At 39.1% G+C, this 8,396-nt stretch overlaps 1 pseudogene; it reads right to left on the reverse strand.

Moving 5' to 3' along the window:
• Window positions 1-1,367: 1,367 nt before the first annotated feature.
• On the reverse strand, window positions 1,368-1,543 carry LOC116645331 (annotated as a pseudogene).
• Between the last annotated feature and the right edge of the window lie 6,853 nt (window positions 1,544-8,396).

The following is an 8,396-nucleotide window of genomic DNA, read 5'->3' on the forward strand; positions in this document are numbered from 1 at the left end:
AGAGTATATTATTTTTGGTCTTAATTGAATCTGCCAGCGCACCATGTTTTTTTTTGTTTTTTTTTTAAAGATTTTATTTATTTATTTGACAGAGAGAGAGACACAGCAAGAGAGGGAACACAAGCAGGGGGAGTGGGAGAGGGAGAAGCAGGCTTCCTACGGAGCAGGGAGCCTGATGTGGGGCTTGATCCCAGGACCCTGAGATCATGACCTGAGCCGAAGGCAGATGCTTAATGACTGAGCCACCCAGGTGCCCCCCAACTCACCATGTTTTGATGAAAGACTGGTCACTGATTTTTTTAATATATGACTTTTTTTTTTTTTTTTTTAAGTAGGCTGCTCACCCAGTGCGGAGCCCATTAAATATTAATTTTTGGCCATGCCTTTTCACATCCCAACCTTTTTAAAAGTAAAGATATTACTAATTTAAGAAAAAAAATGTATTTTAAGATAGTGAAATTGTCATAAACAATATAAAGCAAAAGGGTTGGAAGAAAGATACCTATTGGAAAGACAGAGCTCAGAGGGTTAAATGAGGGTTCACATATCTGGTGGATGGAAGACCTCAGCTTGGCTATTTATCCTCAGGTTTATGCTCTTTCTGTGGCACAAAAGAGCTGCTTCTGTACATGTCCTATGAAGTGAACATACAGTCACATGAAATGTTATATACGTATTGGAGATGAAACTTATTGTTCTTTTAGTCCTATTGGAAATCAGCATGCTGACTATAATCCACATCAATCCAAAATATTTTTTCTTATCTTTTAAACAAATTAAGAATGAATTCTGGGGACAACTTGGGTGGGTTGTGTCTCTTAAGGAGTCTAGTAGACTTGAACCAAGTCTTCATTGTGATCGAGCAACTTGGGGTGCTGGTTGTTCCCCTGATGGTTTACTCAGGACAGAATCTGAATATTTGAAGGCCTTTTTTTTTTTTTAAGATTTCATTTATTTATTTGTTTGAGAGAGAGAGAGAGTGAACATGAGAGAGAGAGAACAGAAGCAGGGTGGGGCAGAGGGAGAGGGAGAAGCAGACTCCCCACTGAGCAGGGAGCCTGACGCAGGGCTCAATCCCAGGACCCTAGGATCATGACCTGAGCCAAAGGCAGATGCTTAACCTACTGCGCCACCCAGGCGCCCCTATTTGAAGGTCTGATGGAGAGCTTTGTTTGTGTGGGCCAGACACCCGTGTCTCCTGATCTGTGTTGTGGTTTCTTTTTTACTTTTCTCTGCTCCCCTTCCTGCTCAAGCCTGACCTTTCACTTGCATTCCCCACTCAGATTAATGCCCTTTCTGCTGTTCCCCACAGCTTCTTTTATGACTTATGAAAGACTGGCCTGTGTAGATTTTGAACTAAGGAAACATTATGCATAAAATGTAATAAAGTAAAATTACATTTTATTAAAATCCTCCAATTTTAGCATTTTCATGGACATCATTGAGGATTATAATTCTACTGTCCCTGTGCCTTGTCTGGAAAATGAGAAACTGATAAGAACAGATACTACACTTAATCTTAGCCAAAAGGCCAAGAAACTCATGTCATTTTGATTTCCAATGTGTTGAGATACTCTTTTTTTTCCAACTTTATTGAGGAATAATTGAAAAATATCATGGTTTGTATTTACAGTGTACAACGTGTTGATTGATATACATGTGCATTGTGGAATGATTACCAAGATCAAGATAATTAATACATCCAGATGCTCTCTTTCAGTAAAAAGTCAAATGGCTTTTTTCAAGAGTAGCTGTGTAAGAATTTTCTTTCTCTTATTTTTTTTTAAAGATTTATTTATTTATTTGAGAGAGAGAGAGAGAGAGAGAGTGTTAGCGAGTGGGGAACCGGGCAGAGGGAGAGGGAGAGAGAATCCACAAGCAGACTCCCCACTGATCATGGAGCCCAACGTGGGGCTTGATCCCAGGACCCTGAGATCATGACCTGAGCCAAAATCAAGAGTTGGACACCCAACCGACTGAGTCACCCAGATGCCCCCTCTTTTTCTCTCTCTTTTTTTTAAATTAAGTTTTTAATTTTAATTCCAGTATAGTTAACATTCAGTGCTATATTAGTTTCAGGTGTACAATATAGTGATTCAACAATTCCATACATGACTCAGTGCTCATCATAAGTGTACTCTTTAATCCCCATCACCTATTTCACGCATCCAACCACCCACCTCCCCTCTGATAGCCGTCAGTTTGTTCTCTGTAGTTAAGAGTCTGTTTCTTAGTGCAGGGGCACCTGGGTGGCTCAGTTGATTAAGAGACTGACTCTTGATTTTGGCTCAGGTCATGATCTCAGGGTCATGAGATCAAGGGCTGTGTTGGGCTGCCTGCTGAGCATGGAGTCTGCTTAAGATTCTTTTTCTCCCTTTACCTTTGCCACTCCTCCCTCCCCCCTCCACGTGCTCTCTCTCTTAAAAAAAAAAAAAAGAGTCTGTTTCTTGGTTTGTATCACTCTTTTTTTGCCTTTGTTCATTTGTTTTGTTTCTTAAATTCCACATATGAATGATGTGTAAGAATTTTCTAATCCTTATGGAGTTGTTCAAAAGCTTAGCTATTTAATACTTTGTTATGTCATAAATTACTAATATTGATTTCATATAACAGAATCCTCTTTACCATGTTTCGTTTTATGCTCATTCTATAATATATTATAATATAATATATTATAAATATAAAAATATACACATATTTTTTCCCAGGGACAAAAATGATGGCATAGCATCCCCTTTTATGTTTCTAACAAATTTTCTGCTGTAAAACACCATAATAACCAAAAAGTAGAATATAAAACTTGAAAGGAATGCTATCTTACAGAATTCTGAATAAACCATAAATAAGTATACTAGTTGTAGGACCTTTAATGGTAAGCTTTTTTATTTTAATGTTGCTCTACTTGTGATTATCTCTCACCCAGATGCTAAGTGTTTAGTTTAATTTATTGGTGTCACTTTATTCTATTTCTAAAACACATTATAACATGCAATACAATTATATTTGCCCAGGGAGCATATTTACTCAGGGATCTGTTTTGTATATTGCATGAATTTTATCTAAAACTACACATGAATGACACTATGTCATCACAGGAACTTGTATTCATTTTCAAACTTGGCCTTTTATGGGTCCTTATCACTAAATAGGTTACCCAATTTCTTGAGTCTCAGTGTCCTTGTTGATAAAAATGGAGTGTGTGAAGATTAAAGTATCAAGCACAGATGGAGGTCAGAGAAAAATCTCAGTACCTGCTGGTTGTCCTTCCTTCCTTCATGTCTATCAGCAAAGTAAATGGAAGAATAGAGCCTGCCATGGGTTGAAATCCGTCCTTCCCAAAAGACATGTTGACGTCCTAACCCACTATACCTCAGAATGTGACCTTATTTGGAAGTAGGGTTGTTGCAGGTATAATCAGTTAAGATGAGGTCATACCAGAGTACGGTGGACCTTTAATCCAGTATGACTGATGTCCTTATAAGAAGACACGCAGAGGAAGTGGCCATATGAAGACTGAGGCCAAGCCTGGAGTTGCTCCTGTAGATAAGGAGTGCTTGACGCTTGTTACCAGAAGCTGAAATTGACAAGAAGGACCCTCCCCTAGAGGCTTTGTGAGGGGCGTGTTCTTGCCGACACTTTAATTTCAGAATTTTGGCCTCCAGATCTGTGAGAGACAAAATTCTGTTGTTTTAAGCCACCCAGTTTGGGATACCTTGTCATGGCAGCCCTAGGAAACACATACAGAGTCCAAGGGGACCTGGCTGTCCAAGGCGTTCTAGATCAGATCCTGGCTCAGATCCTGGCTTGTGCTTGGTCATCAAGCACCTTGAGAATCTGGGACTGGGATGCTGCCTTGTGTGCGCAACTTGAAATGGGTGCGAGCCATACCAATAGTTTCTGTTGAAAATCTTAAATTTGGGAGGTCATGAATCCCTTTGAAAATCTTATAGGTGCCACTTTCAAAGCAAGGGGAGTGCACACATAGACATATAACACTTTACATAGAATTTTATGGCATTCACAATCTCTCTAGGGGATTTATGGTACAAAGTTAAGAATTCCTCTCAAAAGAATTTCACTCTCAAAAAACAAGAAAAAATATAGCTAAACAGACACTGAACAAGGGATGTGATCAAATTCATGTTTAACAAAACAAGAGTTATTAGAAGTTGGCGGATGGAGAGATCACCTTGGGACTTTTATGTATGAACACAAGAGTTTGTCTCTTAATTTACATATTTGCCCCCATGGCGTTGTGGGAAGTGAGTAGGAACTAATTATATAACAGCCAACATTTATTCTGTTCTAGGTATTGTGGTGCTTTCTGTTCATTATCTCTAAGTGCAGGCCTGTGTTGGGGGTTGGCACCATTTAGCCCTCTTTCACTCCCATTCATAAAATCTCAAATTCTGACTTTTGATGTTTTCTGCAAATTAGGTTGTACTTACAGGCACACGGATACATTAGGAGAATCTAAGAATGTACTCAAAATGTGATTTTATATGTTTGGTCCATCAATAGGCCATACTGTCTGGAGTGCGATTTGAAGGAATTTTTTAATACATCCTGAAATTGTCATACGAATAGCATAATTATTTACGTGTAGTATGCCTATATGTATATATACAAATATATACATATGACAATATATGCAAATGTATACACACACGTATATTTTGCAGGTGTTAGTTCAAGTTTTAAAAATATCTTACCATTTTTGAAATCTCGTTTTCACATTTGTCCCTTTTTCAGCATACTTGGGATCTCAGACACTAGCAGCAATCTGTGGGTCTCTCTTGACCTTGGGGAGGCTTTCCAAACCACAGCTCCTCAAGGTGCCCCATTCCAGGGACGAAGGGGAGGGGCTTTCTCTCCAGGTCTTCTCAGAGTTGGCTTTAGCAGGCCTGGGTCAGGCCTGGGTGGATTGATTTTTATCAGCTTCTCTGGTGATTGTGGAGGATAGGGCAGTTTGAGAACCTCTGGCTCAGAGAGAAGAAAGAGAGAGAGCTTGAGGGCTCCCTAGGGAAAGGATTCGGATTTCCCCATCACCAAAGCTCAGAGTCATTGCCTCAGAGAAACCATGGTGCACACCAGCTATGCCCCCCTACAGAGGTTTCATATTTGGAAAATCTCAGAGCAATGACAGTGAACCAGCTTCAAAGAGCACGTAAGATACTTGATTGATGTCATAAGGCAGAGAGGTCGCGATGCTCAGATGGCCGACTGTAAAATGGAAGAGAGAACTGATTTCCCAATTCTGCACCCTTGTCCCCGAGCAAATGACTACTTGGCTCCTATGAAAAATGATATAGTTGTGACGATTCTTTCATTGTTCTAAGAAAAAAAATGCATGCAAATTATCAAAGGAACTGAAGGTACTAGATTCGACAATACTGGAATTAAAGCAGCAACAATGCCCACAGAACAGGGCAACTGAAACCAGAAAGACAACCTCAGATCCGTGTTCAGGCATCCCGGGCCATTGCAGTAAGGCAGGTCACACTGAACAATGGGCTCCTGGCCATTGTCATTGTTCCAGTCATCCTGGAGAGTACGCCGATTTAGGAAAATGCTTGGAGCAATGTCCTTGTCCCTCCCTTAAAAGTTAATAATTTAAAGGCACAGTATCACAAGAAAGTTGGGCACAACAAAAGCTAATGTTTCTACGTCTGACAGCTTCGAGTCCATAAGAAATAGTCTAATAGAAATTAAAACAAATTTTCTTTTCTTTAAAGTTAGTGTGTGTGTGTGTGTGTGTGTGTGTGTGTGTGTGGGTGGGTGTAAATATTCTGGATCTGTTGGGCATCTCAGATGTAGTGCTGCAAACTTTTCTCACCAAAAAATGACTTCACAAAACAATCATAACAAAGATCGAGTTCTTTCAGGAATTGTACTGATTGCCATAAACCAATCTCAGTCTTCAGATCCTCCAGAAACTTCTATAACTCTTAGAATGTTCATTTTTAATTTGTGGATGTTTCCCAACGGTTTGTAAACTTTAAGATGCAACAAACTTATTTTTACTCTGCGTTAATGTTTTAGCTTTTGTTGCAAACAGAAGACTCAGGGTATAATTCTTCTTGATGAAACCCCATGTTCTTGCTCCTGGGTATCATGTAACTGATTAGCAATACCTTATGTATATAGGAAAAAGACATTCAAACACATGTACTCTGTATTGCTTACGCCCACCAGTTCTAAATAAACGAGCCTCAGTGATTGTGTGGGAGGTCTTAGCACAACTCACAACAGACTTTTACCTATTCATCTGTGTAGTAGGTGTAGAAAAATGATTGAGAGGGAGGTTCTGGCCGTTAACTTTTAGCTTGGGAGACCTTAGACCCCACTGGTATTTCTCTAGTAACAGACTCCAAAGGCTCCAGCAACTCTCTTCAAGTGACTGCTCCTTTCTTTTGAATAAATGAAAAATGTTCTCCTATGAGAGCAGTAGGCCTTTGGCTTATACTTTGTTAATTAAGAAAGGTGTTCCTGATGGGTTAAAAAACATTTTTTTTTAATGCACTTGTATTGAATGTACCAGTACTAAATCTTCAAAACTTTAAATTCTTCCATCCTGTGAAAGGGGGATTAAACTTTGTTTTGCCCTCTTAGGTTCTGTGCCTGGGCCTGAAAGTTAAATTAACAGGAGAGAGGCACACAAATTTCATTTAATATCTTACATGCACACAAGAGTCCTCATAAAAGAAATGAAGAGTTGAAGAAGCAGGTAGAACCAAGAGCTTATATACTTTTTTAAAACAATGAAATGTTACATTTGTGGAGAAGTGACAAGACAAAGGAATTTTGTTGAAGGGCAGTAAATTGTGGGACAGTGAGACTAGGAAACTAACAGAGATAAGGGTTATTTTTAGTAGATTTGTTTAGATAGCTCTATTTTGGCATCAACTGTCAGTCTGTGATGAAAATATTCTTCACCTCCTGATACAGGGAGGACATTTTTCTCATGGGAAATTTCATGACTTGTTTTTAGGTAGAAGGAAGACGTCATAGAACTCTTTATGCACCGGCTGTTTCTCGGGAGCTTTCTACCAAAGTGGCATATTTTGGGGGTGATACGTTCTGAACCCCTTCATCTGTTTGCCTTATTAATTATTGCCTCGCTTTCAAAAACATCATATGCTCTTAGAAGCCATCGAAATAAATACCCTTGAAAATTCGATTTATGCCAATTGACAATTTCAATAATTTCTCCAAAATAATTTATTTACAATTAAGAGCCCTGGTAAAATAAATTCTTAAAACAAATCCCTCAGAGAATCTTTTTACTAGGGAAAATATAGTCCTTAAAGGAGGATTTCCAGTATAATCTGGGATTTCAAGGCACTGTGCTCATTTTCCAAGTTAAGACATACTTCTTATTCTTTTTTTTTTAAAATATTTTTAAAAGTTTTTATTTAAATTCCAGCTAGTCAACATACAGTGTAATATTACTTTCAGGTGTACAGTATAGTGATTCAACAGTTCCATACATCACCTGGTGCTTATCACACAGCAAGTGTATTCCTTAACTCCCATCACCCTTCCCCCCACCCACTTCCCCTCTGGTGACCATCAGTTCGTTTTCCATAGTTAAGAGTCTTTTTTTTGGTTTGCCTACCTCTCTCTTCTTTTTTTTTTTTTTATTATGTTATGTTAATCACCATACAGTACATCATTAGTTTTTGATGTAGCGTTCCATGATTCATTGTTTGCGTATAACACCCAGTGCTCCATTCAATACGTGCCCTCTTTAATACGCATCACCAGGCTGACCCATCCCCCCACCTCCCCTCCCCTCCAGTTTGTTTCTCAGAGTCCATAGTCTCTCCTGGTTCGTCTCCCCCTCCGATTTCCCCCCCTTCATTTTTCCCTTCCTACTATCTTCTTCTTTTTTTTTTTTTTTAACATATAATGTATTATTTATTTCAGAGGTACAAGCCTGTGATTCTTCTTATTCTTAAAGACTTTATGAGGATGGTATCTCTGGAGCATGAATAATTATGATACCAAGCCAATACAAAGGCTTACGAGAGGTGAAAGAGTGAGAGATCCCATTCATTTAAGACACCAGAAAAACTTCCAGAGAGGAGGAGGTATTTACAATGTTCTTGAAATATGGATAAAACTTAGCTAGCCTGGAGTGAATGGGAAGGATGTAGTTACGAGTTTGTGTGTGACCAACAGTGAGAAACTAGAAAACGGCTAGACATGCTTAGGAATCATTCAGTTTTTCTAGGGGGGCAATGCCATGTTGTCCATTAGAATCAAACTGAGGCTTTGTTATTTAGTTTTTGATGCCGTGTTAAGGAGGGACGATGTGGCTGAGCTGTGTTTGAAAAAGGTTGTGTGGTGCCCAGAATGGACAAAAGTGGGGAGGCAGGTTGAAGTGGTGCAGG

Source organism: Phoca vitulina, unplaced genomic scaffold (assembly GCF_004348235.1).
Source record: "Phoca vitulina isolate PV1807 unplaced genomic scaffold, GSC_HSeal_1.0 scaffold32, whole genome shotgun sequence".
In the NCBI taxonomy this organism is placed as follows: Eukaryota; Metazoa; Chordata; class Mammalia; order Carnivora; family Phocidae; genus Phoca; species Phoca vitulina.